The 26799-nt window shown below is 35.5% G+C and overlaps 1 pseudogene across 1 annotated transcript in view; it reads right to left on the bottom strand.

Annotated features, from left to right (window-relative positions):
- The window catches only part of LOC145789065 (ABC transporter C family member 12-like), a 106312-nt pseudogene that overhangs the window by 8408 nt on the left and 71105 nt on the right, over positions 1-26799 (bottom strand). The window contains exons 10-20 of the transcript XR_014337047.1: positions 23510-23566; positions 21225-21290; positions 19594-19668; positions 18755-18894; positions 13366-13566; positions 13145-13243; positions 12871-13023; positions 12054-12457; positions 7691-7883; positions 5187-5944; positions 3501-3622 (exon numbers count right to left, since the gene is read on the bottom strand). The product of XR_014337047.1 is annotated as an ABC transporter C family member 12-like (transcript). The remainder of the gene's footprint in view (positions 1-3500; positions 3623-5186; positions 5945-7690; positions 7884-12053; positions 12458-12870; positions 13024-13144; positions 13244-13365; positions 13567-18754; positions 18895-19593; positions 19669-21224; positions 21291-23509; positions 23567-26799) is intronic.

The raw sequence follows: 26799 nt of genomic DNA, 5'->3' as shown, positions 1-26799 counted from the left end.
CAAATAAGGGAATTATTATTCGATTTTGATTCTAAATCTAACATAAAGAAATCATCCCTCAAATTACCGTGACCATAAAATGTTCTACCAAGATAAATTGACAAACTAATGTCCTCAAAATGAAAAGAAAAACCTAACTTCAAAAATGCTGAAACTGAAAGCAGATTACATCGGATAGTGGGTGCAGTGTTTTAAAAAGCTCTAGGCGCATCGAGGCGCCAAGGTCACCTGGAGCCTAAGCATCGAGGCGCCAAGGTCACCAAAGCGAAGCGCAAGTTATAGAAGTTAAGCAAAATATTAATATAGCACAATTTTCAACATTTTAATATTTAATATGTATATTATTAATTTTTTTAATAAGAAGAGAAGAAGAAAAAAATAATTAATTTTTTAAATATATATATATTATTTTATTTATTTATTATATTTTTTAAATAATGTGTTTCAGTTCATTTTTTTATTTTATTTTGTATATATGTGTATTTTTTTTTATTACTATGTATAAGTATATATTATATTTTACATATTATCTATAAGTATATTATATATATATGAATCAATTATATTTTATATATTATCTAATATCTGTAAGTATAATATATATTATATATTATATAATAGGTGCTGATAAAAAAAATATAGTATATAATAGGTATTATATAATATTATATATATATATATATATATGAATCGCGAAGATAAAGAAAGGGAGAGGAGAGAGAGAGAGAGAGCGATCGCGAGAGACACAAAAGCGAGAGAGGAGACGATGAAAGAAGAGAAGAGAAGAGAAGAGAAGAGAAGAAGCAGAGAGAGAAGAGAAGTAGAGAAGAGAAAAAGAGGAGAAGAGAGCAGAACCTACGTGGCGTGGCGTGGCATGGCGTGTACTCGTCGCGTCATCTTCTTCTTCTCCACTAGGTTTTTTTTTTTTTTTAATTTAATGTTTTTGCTCTTTTGACTCACGTTTTGAAAATTTTATACTGTAAATGTGATTTCATCCCATGTGGGTATCCACACAGAAAGCCGAGGCGCACAAGGCGCTCGCCTTGTGCTTCGTAATAAGGCGCTCGCCTCATCGCCTAGGCAGCCCTTCCCCTATGTTGCCTCGCCTCACCATGCCTGAGGCACGCCTTAAGCTTAGGTGTGCGCCTAAGCGCGCTTTTCAAAACACTGAGTGGGTGCATAAAGCACATCATGAAGGAGCAAGTTGCCCCCAGTACGCAACTTGAGCTGAAAGCTACCAACTCCTGAGACTTCTTCTTAAGCTCCATTTCCCACTATTACATAATTCCTACCAACTGGTATCCGATGATAATCTACAAATCTAGCCTGATCTCTAGTTACATGTTTGGTTGCTCCCGTGTCTACAATCCAACCAAAGAGAGAGTGATCAATAAAAACATGTGAACAAACAAATATATTTAGACAGCTAGTAATAAGGTGTACCTTCTTCGGCTCAGTACACTCTTGAGTGAAGTGACCCTTTTATCAACAGTTATAGCATTTGAGTTTGGACCTATCATTCTTTCCAGCACGCATGCCACTGCGACGCTTGGTTACTCTGCCATCTCTTGGCACCAGATTCTTAGCCTTTACTTGTCTACTCTTTTTTTGTTGTCATTTGCGCTGAGGCTTGTATCTCTCGTGCTTTCCAGCTTTAGCGACAAGTGTAGCAGAGCAGTTTACATCTTTGCCATCTGCCTCGAGCTCAAGGTGTCAAGAAATGTCATCAAAAGTTTTGATTCCCTCATTGTGCGTGAGCACCAATTTCATACGTCCCCACAAAGGGTCAAGTAGGGATCTGATAACTGACAAAATCTATTGCTCATTAGTGGGATCATTGTCAGCTGCCTTCTTCTCTTTAATTATGGCAGACATCACCTTAAGGTGCTCAGCCATAGTATGTTTTGGGTCCATCACAAATTGATTGAACTTCAATGTAAGGGCACGCAACCTAGTTGCTGCCGTGCCTTCATACTTTAAGCGCAATTGATCCCACATTTCTTTGGCAGTTGGGAATTTCTCAAATTCATGCAGCTCAACAAGGTAAAGCCCATACTCCTATCCCTCTTAAACCTGTTTGCATAGGCATCGTGGTCACGACGATGTTGTGTTGTGTTCCTTGCCTTAGGAATGGCCATGATGTTGGTCAAATGGTCGAGCAACTCTTGCTCATTGAGAAGGTACTGATGAGATCAAAGGTTGATCCCAATTTTGATATGTGCAAGTTAGGAGGATCAAAAAAGAGGTTGAACGAACATAAAACACGGCTAGGGTTTTCGCACAGGGCTCTGATACCATGAAAGTTTATGAATAAACTTGTATATTTCAATATGTAAAATACAAATAGTACATCTGATTTATATAGTAATTCTAGACCCAAGACTAAAATGGGAAATAAGAACACATCTAATATTCACACAATCAATCTAATATATTTACACAATCAAGCTAATATTCTCACATTGAGCCCCACGGGTTGACCCATAACCACCACTCTTTTATTTGTAACTTCATGCCACGTGGCGGCCTCCTATTGGTCGTGCCAAATAGGGTACAAACAAAAACATAAGCTTTGAGGTCTCAAACTTAGAACCTCATCCATAGAAGCTTGGATTTTGACCACCAAGCCATCACCTTGCTTTGTTTAGCTATGGCAAATATAATTTATTTATTACATTATGCCCATTTTGTCTAAACACAACTTCAATTAATTTGACTACAAACAATATATATGTATAAACTTATATATTTGATTAACATATATGCTATGTTACACGAACTCTTCAATATAAATTAAATACCTGTGTAGGACACACGACACTTAGACTAGGGTATGGGATATGTGTCGGATAATTTTAATCAGACACTTCTTATATAATTGTATTTAACACTATTATTATGAACATATTATTGTATAATTGCTATAAATGCCTTTTTGACACTATAAATTACTTACAACACTATTTTATCTCACATACTTGATTAAAAATATAAAAATACTACATTTTTTTGCCGAGTCCACGTATCCTTAAATTTGTGGTTTGATGAGTCTGACCTCTAGATACATACCCACACTTGACACCCATACCTGAGTCCATGTAACGTAGCATATATGTACATTAAAATATAAAATAATTAATGTTTTTAATGCTTATATTTTTAATATATTTATGAGATAATTATGACATCACGGTTCGATTTCGCTTGACTTGACGTTGAACTAGTGACCCTTGACCTAGTACCTTTTCCGGTTTGTCGAACAATCCATGGCTTAGAGCATTGATCTAGAGTATAGAAAATGCATTGAACAAGAAAAAATCAAGTTGTTCATGCCTACAACCTAGACACTTTAAACATTTGCACTGATCACAAAAAGAGAAAAACAAGATTATCAATACGAAGATTGAATCTCCTTGCGTGAACACCTTTTATCCAATATCTAGTAGCATTTAGGTAAAAAAAAATAAAAAAGATTGAGCAAAGAGAAATTAAGCTTATACCTCAGCATCCAAACCAAAAGCATTCCTTCTGATGACATCCTTTAGATGAGCACGCTCTAAAGCCTCCCAAAGGTCAGCGTCATTGTGTTCACTGAAAGGATCAAGATTAAATCGGATGGTCCCTAGCCAAATAAAATGAGTGTTAATTAGTCACTATTGGAAGTTTTTTTCACGACACATTTTTGTGACAAGGAAAAAAGGAATAAGTTACATTAACAAATATTAGTTTGAAAAATATAGTGGGAAGTTATTATAAACAAGTGTAACTTGGTATAGCCATAGAGCTGTACTCAAGATGCCTAATGGAAAGATTGAGGAGCACTGCAGACTATCAAACTATTTGATTGTCAATTTAGTTAACATAGACAATAATTTGTCATTGATCCAGACATTTCAAGATCAGCCTTCTGTAAATTGTCAGTTGTTAAGTTATTGTAAATCCATATGTTTCATTACTTGACACTTTTTTTCCTTGAGTTTGTGCATATTCACATATGCCTAGCTTGAGTGGTATCTATAATGGAAGGCCTTCCATCAAGGCCAGCCCTGAGATTTTTGGGGCCCAAGGTGAAATCTTAAAATTGGGGCCCTTTATGTATAAAAAAAACTATTTATTCAAAATTTTACCTTGAAGGTGTATAATGTATATTCAAAGTTACTTTAATGTGAGCCATACCTAGAATGAATGAGATATATAAATATATTTTTTGAGTTAATTTTTAAGAGTATAGTATTAATGTATGTATACATAATCATTAAAAAAAAAGTTGTCGAAAAATGGTAATTTAGTACTCGTAATTTTTTTTTACTAATCCCACACCCTTTCATCAAATGTTTATTAAATCAATGGAGAATTTTTTATTTTATTTTTATTTTTAATCAAATTTGAATTTGATGAAAATTCAAAAAGATAAAGCATTGGAGATATTTTTTTTCATCAAATTTGATGAAAATGGAAATTTGCGGTAAGAGAAGTTTTTTTTTTTTTTTTTTTGAGATTATGAAAAAACTTTGATGAAAGGGTTGGAGTAGTTTATATCAATTCAAGTTTTTCATTCAAATTTAGAATAAAAGTAATGAAGGGTTGAAGATGCTCTAAGGATCTTTAATTTCGATTGTGAAGTTAAATTAGATAATTTAGGTTGTAATTTTTAAACCCACAAATCTCATAAGAGTTAAAATTTGAAAATATATATTTGCCTGAGGTGGCATGATAATGCACAACCTAGCAAACAACCATTTCTTGTGTTTTCTATGTCATTATATTGCCCTCTACTAAGATGCAATAGGTAGACAACAGCTGCAACACCCACATATAGAAAAAGGTGATTGGGAGACTGCCAATAGGCAGAAGATAGTTAATTTATCAGAAGTATCTAGGGAATTTCAATATTCTACAATTATAAGGTAAGAAATTGAAATTCTAGAAAGAGTGTCAAGATCTTAGTTTTTCCTGAACCACAGGAGAGGCATTCTATTCATCCCAAGGCTGATATCAACTTGAACAATTTTTTAAAACCGAGGACAGAATAATACTGGACATATGACTTTTATGTTGAGAAAGTGCCAATTACGCAAAGAGGAAAGAAAATGGGGCCAATTCAAGAGAAATATAATAATTAAAAAAAATGTAAGGTATACTTGGAACTTATATTCTCTACAATCCAGTTTATGGACAATGCATGCCTGAGAATAGAACTGGTGATTGTGGAATAATACTCAAAACTTTACGCAGATCTGTCAACCCAAACTTTGCAACATCACAATCATCAATCAAGATTTTTCCTCTTTCCAGTTCTACAATCCGAAATAAAGCATTGACCATGCTAGATTTCCCGGCACCAGTCCTTCCTACAATGCCTACCTTCTCACTTGGTGAGATAGTGAAGGACAGTCCATGCAAGACAGGAGGAAGTTCAGGCCTGTAACGTAAGACAACATCTTCAAATTTAATCGATCCTAATGAAGGCCATCCAGGTGGTGGACGATGGCTCTCGATGATGGCTGGAGCCTCAGAAGGTAAATCTATATATGTGCCAACACGCTCAATAGCATTTAGACTGTTTTCAGCCCTACTTGCTTGTCTTAAAACATTACTCAGTAGATTAGTGATGTTTAGAGAATAACTAAGAAGCAAACCCATTGTAGATGCGAATGCCACCTGGTTTTCTGCTTTTCCATTCTGCATGACAGCAAAGCTTGCGGTAAACCATATTATGATGCCTCCCAATGTTTCCAATCTTAATCGTAAGCCAGCAGTTGGAACTTATGTTGACAAGAGTGAATATGATATTCTTATCCATAGATTTTCCATTAATGTTGGCCATCCGGTCATATGCTTTGTAGGCACGAATCGTTGACAAACCATTTAGTGCTTCTCCAAATTGTGCATAAACTGGAGATCTGGTAATGGAATCTAAGCGTTTTACTTCCCGGCTTGTGCTCTGCGAAATAGACGTATATATTGTTTGTAGTCAAGGGTTCAATTGACATGAAATGAGCAATGTGAGAAATATTTGATGATTTTCAATTTTGATATGACAAGCATATGTAGAAGCTATGTAAATGTTTGATTTGCAAAAAATACAGTATAAGGAATGGCTGAACAGATTTAAGATACTATCTCCATATTTTCTTATTTTATTTTGCCTTCCCTCACTACACATTTCCCATGGCGACCAAAGATGTACCTCCTATTTTGATGAGGATCAGCCCCTAAAAATCTAAGTTAAAAGATGGAAATAGGGATAAGTTCTCTGATCAAGGTACTTTGGCAATTTCCCAGATCAGGGGTATTTCTATAATTTTTCAAACCCAGGGGTCATTCGGTAATTGTTTTATTATTTGGGTCTATATTTTTTGGGAGCTTCTATTTGCACACTGTACTTTGTCTCAATCCACACCATTTCTGCCTTTTGGATAATCAACTTCTGAACAAAAATCAATTGTTTGGATATCTAATACCAAATGGTGTTTTTGTTCCGAAGTTGATATTTGAAAAATTAATTTTTTGTTTGAAAGTTGATATCAAAAAGGAAAAATAATGTGAACTGAGAATTTTTGTGATGTGCAAATAGAAGCTCACATGTGTTCTTAATTGGATTATGTTTGTGTCTTAATTAGTTTTGGAAATCCTTTTTCTAGTAGGAATTTTTAGGAAATCCCAAGTTCAATTTGAGAGGTTTTAAGCTGCTACATATGCTAGCCTAGTATAGACACTTTTACTGGTTTTGGCTAAACAAAATTTCTAACTCTGCCTGTGTCATGCTTAGTTCTTCATCTTTTACACAGCCGTCAAGCCTGGATAAGGAGGTTTTGTGTTAGCCAGCTTTCTCGTAACATGAATCCTAATATGAATAGATGAGTAAGGGCTAGGGCATTTCCTGTAAGCGATGCTTTGTGCCTGCATTCAGACATTTCAAAAAATGGACAAGGGGCGCTGCATCGGTGAAAAATAAGTTAGGTTCCCTGTACTTTTTTGAATTAGTTCAGGTAAAGAAGTTAGCTCAGGATTGTAGGTTTAGGCTATCAACTTGGAAACCAACAAATCAAAAAATAAAACAGAAGAGAAAGAAAACCAACCTGATAATATAGATAGGCTGCATAAAACAAAATCAGAAGTGGCATTATGGCCCAGAGGGAGATCGTGCTCTCACTATGCCAATCAGCACAAAAGTTGACAGAAGCTGCCAAACTTGGCTGAGAAACATATTCATAGAACTGGCAACATTGCGATCTATATCACCCACATCCCTTGCAAATCTGTTGATTACCCGCCCAATTGGATTGGTATGGAAGAATAACATAGGAGCTCTGAGTACAGACTGTAGCATGGTATCATGTAATTTTCTAGCCGCCTTAAGGCTTGATGTAATCAACCAAAAGGAGTTTGTCAGTGTCACAATCACCCGAATACAACACATGCAGAGTAAGAAACCTCATTTTCTATTTTCAACTAACATAGCCAGTGCATAGGCATTGTTGTGCATAACATATATACATGTTGTGTGTGTGTGATATTCTTTCCTACTTGGTTTTACTATTACCAACCAAGAACATAATATCTGGAAAGATGATTAGAAACACATGAAATTATTGAGTTAAATAAGATAAACAATACAGAAAAGAAAATTGGGATAATCAATTGCAGGAGGATGAAGGTAAGTTGCAAGATGAAGTTGTCAAAATACCTGACTAAATGACAAAAGTGTGTAAATCAGAATGAAGAAACCTGGTCCAAAACTGCTTCCAAAACTGCTTCCACCGCTTTGTTTTGTCCAAACACTTAACCACGTGCTACTCAAGACTCGAAGAACTTCAGTTAAAATGTAGCACATAAACAGTATCATGACAACCCACAAACCTCCTAAGGCATCTTCATACCTGGAAGAGAAGCAATATAAACACATTAATGCAGGGTATTTCCGAACAGGTTTGATTCAAGAGGCAACATTGGAAGAGACCTTGTACAGCACAACTAGTTGCCTCCAATGTATAGATAATATTCACCATATGGCTGTACTTACTCTATTGACATTTATTGCTACTGTAACTGTGGTGAACAAGAAAATCCATCTTCTTTGGCAACGTTTGATTTCCGAAGAAGAGAGGTCGACTGAAGAGAAAAAGGTGTATGAAAATATCGTATAAGGGAGGACGTCCCATCAAGAGGAAAAAAGTGGAATTGACATGATAATGAAAATTAAAGGTTATGATGAAGAATTGAAAGGAAGGAATTCTATGAATAGGGACTCAGAACTGAAGGAAGAGGTATGTGAAAATATAGATGCAAGTAGTAGAAATTAACACAAAGCAAGAAAGAAAAGGAAAAGAGAACTAATCTGATTGTCGGAGGACTTACCCGGTGAAAACAACTCGTTGGGGCCTCATTGCTTTTGTGTGTGCAGGTGTAGAGTCAAGAAGAGTTATTGGCCGACAAGGGAAAGTAGGAGCATAATTTTCGTCCCACCATAGTAACATTGCTATAATGGCATTTAGAGGGATAAGGTAAGTTCTTATTGTTGAGTTTATAAAAATATAGGCATATATGTATGTTTGGTTTGGTTTGGTATATGTATGTATGTATGTATCAATCAGGAAGGAAGATAAGAAGAATGTCCTACTAACCTATATCTATCTCACAGTAAATTAAAGGGTAGTGCCTTTTTTTAATCTCCACCCCATGGATAAATGATAATGAATCTAGTTGAAAAAAGATTCCATAATTTCATTCAATTTTTTCTAATGTGCTTTTTTTTGGAAATGGCTTTGTGTAGTGTGTCAGTTTAACTGATCTACAAACTGCTTTTCAAAGAATCAATTATGATGTTTCATCTATTGTTATGCAGCTGAGTAGATATGATTATGAAAATTGAGGCTAGGAATCAACGCAAAACAAAAGAATGAAAAGAATTATTTGGCTTACCCATGAATGAGTTAGAAGCCATGTATGTATAATAGATCCATGATACAATTTAGGAAACGATATTAATAAGAAAACAATACTAAATTAGTGATTGACACAATCACAGATTATATACATAATACTAAAAATAAGAAGATTCTATGTATTCTAATTTCTATATTCAACACTCCCTCTCAAGCTAGTGTGAAAATATTCAACAATCGCAGCTTGTCAATGGATGACTAGAAGAATCCAGAAAAACTCAATGGTTAGTCCAAATAAATGCTACCGAACAAATCTGGCAGTCCACTAAATAAAAAAAGCCAAAAAGTGCTTAATACATCAGCACCACACCCTAGAAAAGGACAAAAAAACACATAGGGATTGAACTGCCCTAGAAGAGTTACTGAAGCATCTATGGCTAGGAAACACCCTGGTCGGCATCAGAAGCCGGAGCTAATGTCGGGAGATAGTTTATGGTCTTGCCGGACCATTGTAGAAACTGGTCGTAACTAATGTCGGGACAGTTTAAGGTCATGCTAGACAGTTGTAGGAACTGATTAGAATCAATGTCAGGATAGTTTACGAGGTCATGCCGGACCGTTGTAGGAACTAATCGGAATTAATGTCAGGATAGTTTAAGAGGTCATGTCAGACCATTATAGAGACTAACCAGAATCAATGTCGAGATAATTTAAAGGGGTCATGCCGGACCGATGTAGAGAACTAGATGTTGAACCATCTAGCGTGGCACACACATAACTTATGACGCCGTGTTGAATGATGATGGCAACAAATGACTGAGTGCACCAAAGGACGGCTGATTAGAAAGTGCGCCAGGGGCGGCTTTAGTTGTGCGCCAAAAGGGGCAGTTTTAGCTGTGCGCCAAAGGGGGCAGCTTAGGTGGTGCGCCAAGGGGGCGACTTGGGTTGTGCGCCAGAGGGGGCAGTTTAGATGGTTCACATAGTATATCACCATGCTCACCATGATATAGGTATAATACCCCCTCCCCCCCTTAAACTCAAATACGTTTGAAAATAGAAACCTATTTGAGATTGAAATAGAGGGAAAGACAAAGTGGAACAGAAACACACAAAAAAATAGATTGCGAATAAAAAAAATATGTTAGAGATATTTGGGATAAGAATGAACTAGTGGGTAAAGGAAGAGATCACCATGAAATGATATTGAAAGAAAATATGTCAGTGGAATGGGTTGCGATCCGGCAGGCGGCCAAGGCAAGGTTGCCGCCTGCCGGTGAAGTAAAATTAGTAGGTACTTAATCTAGCTCTGATACCAAGAAGGATGAAAGTATTATTTGGATTACCCATGAATGAGGTAGAAGCCATGTATATATAATATATTTATGATACAATTTAGGAAACGATATAAATAAAAAAACAATACTAAATCAGTGATTGACACAATCACAGATTATATACATAATACTAAAAATAAAAAGATTCTATGTACTCTAATTTCTATATCCAACAAAAACCAAGTTCCAACTTTATACTTCCGTCTATTTTCTTCAGCTGTTTTTCATTATCCAGTGTGCTTTACCAATTTTGCCACTGCTGTAAATGCCAATCTCATTAGGAACAGTCTTCAGCTGCTATGACGCACATGCAGAAGACAAATAAAATCACATGGACTTCTTTATGTTGGCCTTGAAGAAGGTTAACCTAGAACATCTAATCTTAAGCAGTGTAAACTTAAAAATATCTTTGTCTTGAGTACAATCTGGGCATCCAAGAAGGTGACAAAGATGAATGTAGGGTCTCTATTTGAGTGATTTAACCAAATATCAGTTAGAAGACTCAAATTTGTTCATTAAAAAACATGTTTCTATATCATTTTGCTTAAGCGAAGAATTCCACTTTACATCAAAAAAAGAAGAATAGAAAAAGAAAAAGAAACATCCCTAACGATGTTGGATAACAAAACAACGCCCAATTAGTACACATTAATGTGTTTGGGAGGGAAAAAATTGAGTATACACCTAACCTTTGGCATAATCCACAAAGTGATGGTCCCAAGATTTGAACCCATAACCTTAAGGTTATTAGGCCAAGTCTTAACCATTAATCAAAGCTTCACAATATTTTTTAAATGACTCATCACTGTATAAACTATAATTAGAAAAATAAAATAGCTTCAGATTGGACATCTATGTCATAATGACATCAATGAAACTTGCAACTTTTAGCTTTGATTACACAAAACAAGGAAAGAAGATGATTTTTATCAGGTTCACAGGAACTGTTATTTTGTCAGAATAGCGTTGAAGAAATCCAGACAAAAATTAGAACTGTCACTTGGATAAGCAACAAAAAGATTCAAAAGAATAGGACACGTTTTAAGTTGATCTCCTATTTGAACCATCATTGTATTTTACTTCTATATTTTTTTAATCATGGTCAATGTTTTGGATTTATAAAATAGGATTTTTTCCCCTAACATCACATGTTTTTATTAGAAAATACGAAAAATATAGCAGTATCAGTGGATATCCTTTTCAATCATTGTCAGTCACATGTCCAGCATACAACATGAGATTTTGATCAAGTATTCTAGGACTCTTATTTTTTGAGCTGAAACATAGAGGTTGAAACAGAATGAGTTATTTAATGTGTTTGAAAATTTATTATAGCAGTGAAACTCATTCTGACTACCTTATTGAACCCAAAACCTACAACCTTTCCTTTCTTTAAAACTACCACAAAATCACTTGCAGGCAGGTATACTTTACCTAAAGTCATATAAGTTCATACAATAACATGCAATTGCAAACCTATTCAAGAAAAGATTTATATTAATTTTGGTCATTTAATTTTGTTTTCCCTAGAAGCAATCAAGAAATCAATGAGCATGTTAGAATATATAGTGATATATGTTATTTTTGTGTTGAGTGAGGGTACTATGGTCATATGGTTATATTGTATTTTATATAAATATTTGTCGATGGTTTTAGGTTTATTCAAGAACCTAAAAACATACGTTTAATAGACAGTCTTCTCTTTGTTTCTTCTCTCTTTCTCTCTAGCCCTAATCAAAGTTTTTCATACTGTTCCACTTCAACTGAACAGTAAGAAACAACAAAGTATGATAGAAATGTAATACTAAAACTTCATGATACAGCATACTACCTCTTTAAGACTTTCCAACTGACAACACCTGTCTCTCGTTCTTCCTGCTTTATAAGAACAGATTTTCCTTCTTTCCTTTTATTTTTTGAGTTCACACTTTTTGGAAAAGCATTCTGCACACCATTATCAGCAGGCTTCGAGGATTTATAATCAAGATTAATTCCATCTTCCATTTCATCACCATATTCCTTTTCATCCACATGTTCTTCCATTTTCCCTGCATTCTCCATGAGCTTTTTGAACAATGTTCCACTTCTAGAAAGCTCCTCGAATGTTCCCTCCTCTTTGACCATACCTTCAGATATTAATATGACTTTATCCACCTGAGGAAGAAAATGTAGCTGGTTTGTGACAAGCACTCTGGTTTTCCCTTGCAACTCGCCTTTGATACAGTTGTTAAAAACCTGGAGGAAATTGATACTGGAGATTAGACCAAGAACCAAAAAAAAAAAAACTAATGATTAACAAAGTTGAGAAGATTCAAGAGCCAATTCAGTGATAATTATGACCCAAGATAATGTTTAGATGTTTAGAAAACATGAGCAATATTCTGAAGAGAAATAAAGGAGAGATGAAACAGAAAGTCATCTCAGTTTTCTGATTATTCTTCCGGAAGGTATATTTCAGTAAATTTAGCTTGTTTACAAGTACGAAGAGTTAGCAACAAAGAGTTTCAGAGACCTTTTTCCATAAAGTATATGGTATAATCTCAGCACAAATGACGCTCTAAGTCAAAGTAAACCATTTTAAATATAAAAATTTTCGTACTCTCTAACTAGGTAGGTGACAATATATTGCTTAAACATGCAATGTTTACCTGTCGACCAACATGGGCATCTAGAGCACTTAAAGGGTCATCAAATATGTATACATCTGCATTTGAATATACAGCCCTAGCCATGGAAACTCTTTGCTTTTGTCCCCCACTAATATTCACCCCTCTTTCACCAATCTCTGTAAGATCGTGACCCTGAAAAAGCATTAAATACACAAGAAATTCAGGTCCAGGATCCATTTTAATGTAATGACAGCATTCCATCACATATCATGTTAATGAAAACTAATCACAATCATATAACATTATACTTAACAGGAAGTAAGTCAAGGTCATGCTGCAATGCAGTTACATCTATTGCCTTCCAGTATCTGGCTGGTTCAAAGTTAGATCCAAATAATATGTTCTCGCGTACCTGCAAGGATAAGATTTTCTCATTAAAAATGTGAATGATCATAAATCCTGAGCATTTTTAATATAACAAATTTTCAGCTACAGGACATAGTTTTGATTGAGGATGAGGATGCTGTAACTCACAGTAGCATTGAAAATCCATGAAATTTGGGGAACATAAGCAACAGATCCTCTGATGACAACACTTGCATCTGCTACCGGCGGAAGCTCCCCAATCATTGCCGATATAAAAGACGTCTTTCCTTCTCCAGTACCACCAACAACTGCAACTAGACTACCAACTGGGATGTCCAAATTGATGTTTGCTAATGTGGGGTTTTCTGCCTGAAAAAAATATGTATATATATACATAAAAATACAGGAAACATAAATCCTAAAAGTCACAGGATTGCTAATGTTATCAGTATATGAGAAGATTGAACTCGTGTAACTATCCAGTGGAAAGGTAATGGCTTCACAGCTGAAGTAGTTTACCGTTTCCTTTATTTTATTTTCACTTCTTTATTTTTTGGCAGGCAACTGTAACATATTCTTGTTGATGCATAAATGGTAAACCTTGACCATTAGACAAATAGGGCTGAAATATGTCATATAAAATTCTGTGTTCCACTCTAGTTCACATAACAACATTCACCGTCCATCTTTCCCTATCAGGGGACTAAGGAAAAGGTTATACACAGTGCACAAGGCTCTTGCTTACAGTAGGTGTGGGAGAGAGAGTAGGTACTAGGTAGACAGCCTTCCCCCAACCTTTTTGTAAAGATGCTGATTAAAAAAAGTTCCAAGATAAAAAGTGAAAAATCATTATGAATGTTAAGTAACTTGGAATATATCTCTCATCTTTCTGAAGTCCAAATGCTTTTAAATCCTAATTATTCCTGGGCAATACAAGTTAAGTTCGAACTATTTGTATGTAGAGATTCATGACAGCCACTTTTTCTTTTGATTGCTTTCTTAATCTGTTCACGTCACTAGCAAGTTTCTTTAGATAACTGCTACTTCCTATAGATTCCCCATGAACCTCTTATGATTATCTTTGATACAAATATGCTATATTTATAAACACCCAAAAGATACATGATGCTTCGACAGCTCCATTATATATTCTATAATAGAGAGAACACAATGCTTAGACAAACCAAAATAAGTAAGCACGAAGGACTAAAAAGTGCTATGAATGTCAAAATTTACTTTGTTGAGTGTTAGAATAGTTATATGTTCTATGTTATTTTTGTGTTAAGTTGTGGGTACTGTGGTCATATTGTTAGGTGGTGCGTTTTATAAATATGTGCTGATGGTTTTAGGTTTATTTTAAGAACTTACAAACATATATTCAATATAACGCAGTCTTCTTTTCTTCTCTCTCTCTCTAACCCGAATCATAGTTTTACATATTTTTACATTCTAACTTGGTATTAGAGCATCAATTCTGCCCTATCAAGTGTTCATTAGACTCTTGGGATTATTCTGAGGTGACAATATGTGCTGATGTCATCCTCTGTACGATGACATCAGCATGACATCATAATTTGTACGGACCAGATAGACCTCCCAAGGTCATTTTCTCCCTCTGATGATGATGATGACTTTTGTGGAATTTTTGGGACCATTTGATGCAAGTTTTCAATTTTTGAATGTTTTTCGAGTTTTTGGTGGTATTTTCTTCAATCTGTGGTATAGCCCATTAGCTGAAGTTTCTTCTTGCAATCAACTCTGTGGGAGACGAAATTGCCCTAGAGAGCTGTTTCAGAGCTGGCTTTGCTGTTTTGTTGGATTTTCGAGTGATTTTGTTCATCTGTTTGGCGCAACATTGCTGATTTTGTTCCAGTACTGTACCTATTTGTTCATTCTGGTGATTCTGGTAATTTAGCTTGGTGATTACTAGTAGTGGTAATTTCTTTGGCTTGTTTGTTTTTTTTTTTTTTTTTTTTTGTGTGTGTGCATGCGCTTTATTGGTGGCTGGTGTTGGTCTTTGCTTTGTGCTGCCATCTATTGTTATTTCCTGTATTGTTGTTTTATCTCATTGTCACGGCCGAGGCAAAACCTGATGCAAAATCTTCATTGGTTAACGATGATGACTTACCCAAGTTTGTTACAACTAAGAAATTAAATGGACTGAATTATCTGGCATGGGCCCATGCAGTTAAGATTTTCTTGTGTGGCAAGAAAAGTCACACTTTCTTACTGAACTTCCACTAGCTAATAATGATAAGGGCTATGATGATTGGTTAAGTGAGTATTCATGTGTTATGGGGTGACTTTGGCATAGTTTGGAACCCCATGTTACTACTACGGTGGAGTTTTGTGAAACCTCTAATGAAATTTGGGACTCCCTTGCTGATTCTTTTTCCACATCAAAGTAGCATTTCTCATGTCTATGAGTTGTATGAATAGATCTTTGTTACTCGACAGCCTAGTTGTCCTCTACCTAAATATTATAGTGGACTTAAGAACTTGTGGGATCAATTACTGCAGCACAGACCCTTTACTATTGGTTTGGCCCAACAGAAGTAATATTGGGAGGAGTTTATGATGGCATCCTTACTTTTGGGTTTAGATTCTGATTTACGGGATTTCAAAGATTAGATTCTTATTAGTGAGACTTTTCCTTCAGCTGCTAATGCCTACTCTCAGCTATTGCTTTCTTCTTTGGGATAGTGTCATTCTACATCTGGTTGCTCCTCCTAGTCCTTGTCCTCTTCTGCATTGATCTCTAGCAGTGGTGACTGTGGGCCTACCCCTAGGAGTTTTTATGGCCACTCTAGTCACCACGGCTCTCATGCTGGTTCACGTGGTTCTCATGGTGGTCGTTCTTCTCATGGTTCTCATGGTAGTGGTCGGCGTGGTACTAGTTCCATGTCCCGTGGTGATCGGAAGTGTACTTATTGTGGTTCCTTGGGTCATTTTGAACCCTGGTGTTGGAAGAAGTATGGTAAACCTGATTATGTGAATCAGGTTATGGATGCTCCATCCTTGCCGTCGACATCCTTTCCTTCTGATATGGTGGTTTCCCCAGTTGATTCTCGTGATACACTCACTATTCAGATTAGTGAGGTTACTGACCACGTCCATTCTCTTCACATTGCTCTCCCGTCATCCTCCATAACTACATTGGCTAGTACAGGTAATATTGCACGTATGGCTCAAACTTCTAAGCCTTGGCTCCTAGACTCCGGTGCTAGTTCCAACATTTCTGATAATTCTTCTCTTTTTAATACTCTTCATCCTTGTTACCAATAATATTATCTTAGCTGATGGATCCTCCCAACCTGTCAGTGGGCAAGGTACTCTTCAATCCATCTCTAGTCTTCATGTTCCCACCTTTCCATTTAATTTGCCTTCTATTAGTCAATTAACTAAAGCTCTTCACTTTCTCTTACTTCATGTGTATTGCATGCCTTCCAGACCAAGCAGATGATTGGTTCGGGACATAAGAAAGATGACTTATATTTTTTGGATACTAATGGCTCTCCTCATCCTACTTTTGTTGTTTTGAGCGCGTCTCCTACAATGGCATTTCCGCTTGGGTCATCCATCATTGGCTAAGCTTAAGTTAGCTATTCCTGATTTGAGTCATGTCTCAGCTTGAGTGTAAAGTGTGTCAGCTTGGTAAGCATCGACGTAGTTCTTTAACTAGTGTCAGCTTGGTAAGCATCGACGTAGTTCTTTAACTAGTCGTAGTGTTAGTCGCGTGTCTACGTCTTTTGATGTAGTCCACACAGATATATGGGGTCCCTCTCAAACTCCTACTATTAATGGTTTTTTTTTATTTTGTTATTTTTGTGGATGATTACTCTTGAATGACGTAGTTGTTTTTATTACAACAACAGTCTGACTTGCCCCAAATACTTTCTAAGTTTTATAATGAAATTTTTACTAAGTTTGGGAAATCTTTAAGATATTTCGGCCAGATAATGCCTTAGAATATGTGCAATCTATTGTGAATAATTTTTGTGATGATCGTAGTATTATACATCAGACTAGTTGTGCTCACACCTCCCAAAAAAGTAGTGTTGCTGAGCGGAAACATTGCCATTTGTTGGCCGCACCTTAATGTTTAACATGCATGTACCCAAACAGTTTTGGGGTGATGCTGTGCTCACTGCTTGTTCTCTTATTAACCGCATGCCCTCAGTTGTTTTACAAAACTAGTCTCATTTCTCTCAATTATACCCCAATTGTTCCCTGTTTCCACTTCCTCTTCGTGTGTTTGGTTGTGTGGGCTTTGTCCATGTCCTTGATTTAAGAATGGATAAGTTATCTCCCCATGCTCGCAAATGTGTTTTTTTTGGTTATTCTCGTACACTCACCTAATTTTGCACACCCTCTCTTCTTCTTCTCTCAGTGAACAATGAACGATTGAGAACAACAAATGATTGAGAGACGAATCAAATATCCCTCTCTTCTCTTCTCTCATAAACGATGGTCTCTTTCTCCTTGTCACCATTAACGACGGTATCTCAGTCGAAAATCTCTTCTACGATCTCTTTCTTCTTCTCTTAGGTAACCTCCAACTCCCCATCACTTTTTTTTCTTGGTTTATTTCAGGGTAATACCCTCGATACAGGGGGTTTTAGAGGGAAAAACCCTTAGAAAAGAAATAGGAGAAAATTTTTGCAAAATAGAACCGTTCGGCATTCCAGTTCCGAACAAAATGTTTATATCCAGCACTGCATTACTGAACTAAATGTTTTTGTTCAGCACTGTATTACTGAACCGAACCTTAACAGTTGACAAACCAATACCGAATCGAAAATGACCCAGAATCGTAAATGCAAGATAGATAAACTTACCTATGCAATGCCAACCTCATCAGAGTTTTTGTCATCGTCTTCCATTGCTCTATAAGTATCAACAAATGGTGAAAAAGATCACAAATGTAGAAACTCGGAGTCTGTAATAGGATTGTTTGCAACATTAACTGATTTGGAATACTGAACACATTTGAAACCATCGAACAAAACGTTAACTGATTAGGTGGTTTCAAATGTTTTTCATTGAAGATGAATACGTGGGTGTAAGATGGTGATGAAGAAGAATACGGTTAGGCTTTAGGTTGGTAACGAATACGTATAGATGGGGATGAAGGTTGTACAATATTGTAGAGTGTCATTCTAATTGTTTTCATTTGGTGGGTGGGTATTTCATTAAAAATTGTCATTTAATGTAATTTTACTTCAGGATATAATTGTAATAAAAAAAAAAAAAAATTGAAAATTGGAGGGTTCAAAAAAATTAGGTAGGTGCTAATAGTAGCACTCTTTTTAAATATGTGCTGATTGTTTTAGGTTTATTTTAAGAACCTACAAATATATTCAATATAACAGAGTCTTCTTTTCTTCTCCTCTCTTTCTCTCTAACCCTAATCATAGTTTTACATATTTTTACATCATAACTTTGAGCAATGCATAAGAAATCATAAAATTAAAGCACAAACACAGAATTGAAAAGCAGAAAGCAACACACACCATAAACACAAAACACACTTGTAAATTTAATGTTGATAGCAAACCTTAGAATCCCATGAAAGTATCCATTCTTGATTGAGATGGCAGGAAGTTCTGGCTCAAGAGGTGGATTCGGTAACAGAATTCTTTCTTCAGCGAAGAATAGCTCCTCCAGTTGTTGTAATGATACATTTGCATTTACAACCTGTAAGCAATATCCATATTTAAATTTTAGAGCAAAACTGGCACTTGAGCACTACTCTGAACATGTAGGGGGAGGGTGGGGGAACATTCTATGTAACAGATATAAGGTAAAGAAATGAAAACAATTAGGCTGCAATACATCAGAATATAAAATATAAATATAAATAAATAAAAAGTGAATTGCAAAGCAGTTTTCACTCAGATCCTTCAATCATTTATCCCTCAGGGGCTGTATCACGACTTTTCAAAGGTAGTAATACACTCTTTGAGGTGTCGCATGGTTAATGCCTCTTTCTATCTATGAGGCTAGCAAGGGGCCACCCTAAGGGTGTGCTAAGAAACCTTAATGATAGCTCCTCCAGTTGTTGTAATGATACATTTGCATTTACAACCTGTAAGCAATATCCATATTTAAATTTTAGAGCAAAACTGGCACTTGAGCCCTACTCTGAACATGTAGGGGGAGGGTGGGGGAACATTCTATGTAACAGATATAAGGTAAAGAAATGAAAACAATTAGGCTGCAATACATCAGAATATAAAATATAAATGTAAATAAAAGAAACAACCAAAATTGAAACATTCTAATGCAGTAAAAGAAACATGTTAGGTGATACAAAAAACAACCAAAATTGAAAGAGAAATATAGAAATAAACCACATGCAGATCTGAACACTGTTATTGGAGAAAGAGAATTTACCAAAGTTGATCTTAGCCTGAAACCAACATGTAAAACATTTTGATAATACTGAGCTTCACAAAGCACTCCAACTGACTGAAGCATGGAAAATCATCTAGTCAATGCAATGATCACAAACTACAAGTACAACTTCCATGATCAGTTGTACTCTAGGCATAAATCATCTTAGAAAAGAATGCTTATAGAAAGCAACTTCTTAAATCTTGTAGTAACAAAGATTAACAACGGCATTTTAATGTTCAGCATAGAGAACATTCAAAATAACATATTCAAGAATATGCAGTCCTAGAACTTTTTGCTCTCATCAGAAAACTGTGGAATGTGACTTCAATATTCAACAACATAAATATAAGGACAGAATTAATAAATTGTGGAAGAGAATAAAAACTACAACCAATTTAGTTTCTATTTGATGGGGGTCTGGAAGGGGTTAGATTGCACAGTCAAAATAAAAGAAAGATAAAACCTCCAAAAACTTCTCCCAAGAAATTTTTAAGTCCTCGGAAAGAGCCTGAGTTTCACTTAGTTCCCAAAAAAACGTCAAATATCATTAACGTCTGAATATAGATCTCTTTCTTCCCTTTCCTTTTTATTTTTCAACAAATGTCTCAGATTGTCTTCCCATTCATGTCTCATTGCCATTTTCGTATATCTTTTAGGGTGCATCTCCCATTTCAAGACTTAGACAGCTTCTGGCAACTTCAAATGAGTAATTGCTTTAAATATTTGAAACACCTAATTGTATGCCTTATGATGTTGAGTCTGAAAGATAATTGCAAGATACTATTCTTCCTCAAAATTTCAAGTTCAATCCAAGCCCATCCTATGGTCATGATATAAAAAGTTTAGACACTGTTTACTGGCCATCGAATTAGTACACAAGGCAAATCATTCACTCATTCACATTTGGATGAATGCCGTTCTTGTCACCAGAAAGGTCACTGGAAGGCTCAGTGTCCTAAACTTTTACATTGACAGAATTTTGGGCAGCAACAGAGATAGGTATCTTGGACATCTGTAGAGGATAGGTATCTTTGACAGAATTTTCAGCTACTGCCCCATCTGTAGAGGATCAATCCCAATTCATCTAATGATTTATCTCTCTCTTCACCTCTAGGTTTGTCTTCCGCATCTCACTCCACTTGGGTATTTGATTCAGGTGCTACACACCATATGGAAAATGATCCTTCTTTGCTTATTTCTATTTTCTCTCCTCATTCTTCTACTAATGTGATGGCTGTCAATGGCATCTCCACATCTTTGGCCGGTGTTGGTCCTGTTTCGAATGATTTCCTCTCTCTTTTTTATGTATATTGTATTTCCTAGTGGATTTTGAATTTAATTTCAATTATAAATTTTGTGATGTTAGTTGAAATTAAATTAAAGAAGAAAAATGACCCAGATAATTAATACTAAACCCGTACATGTGATATCTCTAGAATGCCAAATGACATGTAATATTTATTAGTGATTATTTAATGAAATTAATAGCATGCAAAGGAGGAAAAAGAAAAAGAAATACTAAAGGAAGAGCAATTTACTCCCTTGAGAAAAATAAATATGAGATAAATCTGATACATATTTTTTTTAACATAAATACTTCATAAAAATAAGAAGGATAGAAATCATACCACCCCAACAAAGATTGAGAAGGCATAAATGTAGCCAACCCATGCTGGATCACCTCGTTCCATTGACTGTAATCAGTAGTATCATAAACTTTGTAGGCCAAATACAAACTATAAAGCTCAAATGGCATCCTTTGCATACATAAAAATGAGAAGTAAAGAGCGAACACAAGAGTGGGAAAAAAATAAACAAGATTTATAGTATTATAAAGAAATTATGAGCTTACCCAGTAAGTATATATTATAATTTCTTATTTCAGTGAATATTGACTTCATGAGCTCAACCTACTTTTTTCAATATATAAGTGTTCCTAACTGTGAATGATTTAATTGGCTACAAAACTATTTTTAGGTACATTTTTGCACAATCTTTTATAAGGGATTAATAAATAATAATAAAAAAAAAGTAAAAAGAGGAGATGGACAAACATCCAAAAAGCATGTGCATCAATAAGATGATATGGAATTTTGAAAAATTGCTTAGAATTACAAGATCCATATTATATCTCAAAAAGCAAAGTGGAAGTGCTTCATATTGCATTATTGGTTGTGTTAGGATTAAAATGAATACTTTTAGGAAAGTATTAAGCACTATAAAATTTGATAAAAAAGCAAATTTTCAGGAACTAATTTTTTTGGTACAAATATAAATTATAGATTATAGTTACCCATGCCAATTCAACAAATTTGTTAATTCAGCAAATTAAATAGATTATTACAAAACATTTTTAGTTATTCGGAATTGAAAGTTTTTAATCAATTTTAATAGAATTTTGAATTTATAAAATATAAATAAATATGTCCTTATGGAGTTCGAATTTCCTGAAGTTGAAGATCTCAACTCCATAGATGAAGTTGGTGCATTGTGGGACCAATCTGTACTCATCACAATAATTTGAACCGTTCATCTCATATGATAAGTAGAGAAGAACATGCATGCAAAAAATTTGGTTGATCAAACGTAAGTAATCACATATATATTATAACAAATGAACAGTCCATTCTAAAAAACATGTATGTCATATGGATAAAAACAATATAATGGTATGACAATCGATGTTGGATCAAATTGATTTTTTGCATGGATAATTTTCTCTGTTAGTTGTATGAGATGAACGGTTTAGATTACCGAAGTAGGTCCAAGTTTGTCCTATAATGGGTCAACTTCACAATGAAGTTGCGATCTTCAACTTTAGCAAATCTAGACTCATCTTGATATTATTGATCAATTGATTTATAAGGCAATAGATCCAAATTTTCTTAAATTACAGACTTTCAACATGTATACAATAAAAGTAAATAAAAATTTAATTTTCTTAAATAGTAGTTATTCCAAAACTTTTATATTGAAAATTTATATAATAAAACTCATCACTTTTTGAAATGTCTATGAAATACAATTGGTTAGAATGTAGGATTAATCTTGCTTTCAATTCTACTGTTAATGTAGTTTGTTCACTTTCAACTTTCAACCCTTTTATAAGGCAATATTTTCAAGTTTTCTTAAATTTTATGGCCTTTCAACATGAATTATGTGTCGGGTTCTTTGATATATGCTAATTTTTCACTTTTCTTAAATAATTGTTATTCCAAAACTTTTATGTAGAAAATGAGTTATACATTTCAAATTTAGAATTTAACAATTAATGAACCTTCTTAGTTCAAATACTAATATTTTACTATCAATTATTAAAACTATTTTTAATATTTTCTTTCAAATTAATAGGCCTCTCCTCCATAAAAAATAAATAATAATAATAAAAAAAACCCATATGTGATAATAAAATTTCATTTAAATATTTTAATGAGTCGAATTAAACTCAATACTAACATCCACTTTCCTAAATTGTAAAACCTAAATTTCTAGTAATTACTTGATAATTGGTTGTGCCCTAAATTCTAATTTTTGAACTCTCGTCTTTTTCTACTTGTGATTTCTCTTTTCCAACAACTAGGTGATAGTAGTAGATGTGACAATAGCAGTGATGGCTGACGATGTCAAGCAATGGTACAGCCTTTTTCATCAGCGGCAGATTAAACCGGATTTCAAGAGTCTGGTGGTTTATCTGGGTTTTAGTAGTGGTTGGTTTGGTTTCAGCTGTGGGGGCTAGGATTGGTCAAAGGCATGAAAGGGTGTTTAATTTACCTGGGATCAAATTGTGTCGTAAGTGCCTTAGGCACGAGTAATTTGCTAGTGTACAAATAAGTCAAAGGCCCTTTTATGGGCCTTGGATCACAAAGGAACAAAGATGGGATGCATCACTATGCATTTGAATGGTAAGACTAACCTGTAAGAGATGATTCAACAAAATTGGCCCAACAAACTGAGAAAGATCATCCCCAATCTACAAGATTGTTGAAGAATGATGAGCAAGACAACAAACATAATATAAGTGATTATCATACGAATCATAAGATTTTCAAAATATGAAGAAAAACAAAGAGCAAATTAATAAAAATTTCACCAAGGTTGACTATTTGTCCTAGGACAACTACATTGAAGAAATGTAATGCAAGCTCTAGCCATACTTTACAACAAAATTAAATAACCATAATGAATGCACATGATACGAGCTCTGTTAGTTTTTCTGGGTTGGCAAATTTGCGTGGACAAATCTTTGTGTTGATTATTCACATGTTTTGTTATAGGTTCTACTTGTCTTGTTTAATCTGCTTTGATTTGATTTATATGATGTTTACATTGGACATACTCACTTGTGTTGTTGTGTTGAGTTTCTAACTTATTATGCAGGATTCATTTCGAAGAACAAACATGGTACACTGTCATGTATTGTTTCCCTTTCATTTGTATTTGAGAACACTTAGTCTACGTAAATATGTATTGGTATTTGGTTGAGTCAAGTTTTATCATAGAAAATGGAGATAACAATTTCAGGGGACAAAACTTTTTGTTAATGACTCAATTTCTGTTTGAAATGAGCATTGGTTGTTCAATTGTACTTTTGTAGATGCATGAGTGAGTTGTAAATGTGCCTGGAAGACTTAACAAAGCGAGATGGGGCACAAACAGGAAAGTGTCTCTCCTACTAGAAGAGCAACACCTTAGCCTAGGATAAAGAGCAATCGCTCAAAAGGTGGATCAATTGCTCAAGTTGTGGACTTCAACTCAATAAAAACGTGAGCCCACATACATTGCTCAAATTACATTAGATAGTCGCTTGAGCGATGACACTATTCAGGTACCGTAGAAATGTTTACTGGTACTGTTGTTGTAGTGCCAAGCGATAGAGCTATTTATCATATTTATGACATCTTTTGAAGCTAAGATATTGATATTCTCTATAAAAATGTCTCCACGCGTGCCTATGAAGACAAAGCCGTACGGTGAAAAAACAAAGGTGGATTTCACAGGAACATGAGGTAAAGATGGATTTATGACACAACTTTAATTTGTCTTTCACTAGGAGTAGAGAAAATCTAATGAATGTTTCCCTACACGTGGATGGAAGGATGGGGTAAAGCCATCATGGAACGTGGCATATGGAGTCATGAATCATGGAGTAAAATCTATGGAGTCATGAATAAAGCTTTTATTGTAGAATCTATGAAGTCCAAATGGCCTTGTCTTGGAGATTTGTGAGATGGACATTCTATATATATAGAGAGAGAGAGAGACAGAGAGAAAAGAAATGGAGGTTCTCTAGAAACTCGGTGAGAGAAACACATGATAAGGATACTCCACATTTACCTCTCCAACCACTCAAAGGTTTTTCCAACCTCTCTATATTCTTCGAAGCGTTCATCTTTTAGAGAGGAGCTATGCCGAAATTCTTCCAATTCACCTCATCACCATTTGTAACAAAATTGAGGTGTCTTAGTTATACTCCAAAGGCAACAAGAGTTGAAAGAGAAAATCATCGGAGTGCACCATTGATTGCCATTGGTTAGAGACGTTGCAACAAGGATCGAATTTGCAAAATCCATGGTAGATGAGTTCACATTCAAGAAAAAGGGTTTCAAAGTCATGTGCGTTGTGGCTATAAGATTCGTTGTGTTTGGGAGGAAATGAGTTTTCGTGGACTACAAGAGTTCAAATGTGGTAAGTGCGTGCATCTGAGGTACTAGTTATAAGTCACTTAACTTCGGTCTTGTATTAATCTTTTGAATAGTGTATTATCTTAACCGGAAAGGTGTCTTTGGTTTTTCTATTTTGGAGGGTTTTTCTATTAATCTTTTGTGCATTCATGTGGATGCTTTGATTTACTGTTTACTATCTTTCCTAACAATTATCATAGAAATTTCAATTGAATGGTATAATTACCATTGAAGCCTATTCACCTCCCTCCCCTTTAGGCTATTTACCTCATCCATTATGCAGTTTCAATTACCCCTCCAAGGGTCCTTGATCTTAATTTGTCGTTTTACTCCTGTTGGGTTGATATTCTGTTCGATTTTTGGCTGTTTCTGGTCCAGTCACCTTGTGTTCTTCGGTTCTACGCTCCTCTATAAGGGTTAAAACCCTTCTAGCAGGGGATATTTGTCCTCTCTTTATTGATTGCTACTGTTGAGTTGATGTGTTGGTCTCATTTGGGTCCAAACTTGGTTGTTGAGCTAGTTCTGTGTTTATATTGGTGATTGTGGGTGTGGGTATTGGCTATTTGCAAGTCTGGTTGATCATTATGGTTGAGATTGAGGCTAAGGCTATAACTATGGGTAAAGATGATGGCATGCCTAAATCTATCACTACAAAGAAATTGAATGGTGCTAATTATTTGGCTTGGGCCCATGCTGTCAAGATTTTCTTATGAGGTAAGACGAAGTCCCGCTATATTAGTGAGCTCCCTCCTCCTACTGATGATAAGGATTATGATGATTGGTGTTGTGAGGATTCTTGTGTGATGGGTTGGATTTAGCATAGTCTGGAACCACAGGTTGCTACTACCGTGGAATTTTGTGATACCTCTAAGGCCATTTGGGACTCCCTTGCTGAGTCTTTTTCAAATCAAAGTAATGTCTCTCGGGTCTACGAGTTATATGAACAGATTTTTGCTATGCGTCAATCTGGCCGGTCTCTCCCTGATTATTTTAGTAGTCTCAAGACTTTGTGGGATCAGTTACTGCAGCATCGACCTTTCACTACTGATGTGACCACCCAGAAACAACATTGGGAGGAGTTTATGATGGCTTCTTTACTTTCTGGCTTAGATCCTGAGTTGCGAGGGTTCAAAGATCAGATTCTTGCCAGTGACACTCTACCTTCAGCTGCCAATGCCTATTCTAGGCTGTTACGCTCTTCATTGGGACAAGCACAATCCACTGCTGGGTCCTCTTCTTTATCATCTTCTGCATTGGTTTCTAGTAGATCATGGGTCTACTCGCGGGGGTTTTCATAGTTCTTCTGGTTCCCGGAGCTCTTCTTCTGGTTCACGGGGCTCTCGTGGAGGTGGTTCTCGTAGTGGTGGCTCACGTGGTGGTTTCCGTGGTGGAAGTAGTAGTGGACCTGGTTCTCGTATACGTGGCGATCGCAAGTGTACTCATTGTGGTTCCCAAGGTCATACTGAACCTTGGTGTTGGCAAAAGTATGGCAGACCTAATCATGTCCATCAGGTTATGGATG

This window comes from Camellia sinensis, chromosome 1 (assembly GCF_055761805.1).
Source record: "Camellia sinensis isolate YWXY chromosome 1, ASM5576180v1, whole genome shotgun sequence".
Classification (NCBI taxonomy): Eukaryota; Viridiplantae; Streptophyta; class Magnoliopsida; order Ericales; family Theaceae; genus Camellia; species Camellia sinensis.
The sequence above is the reverse complement of the archived record's forward strand: the minus strand, read 5'-3'. Positions and strand labels throughout refer to the sequence as shown.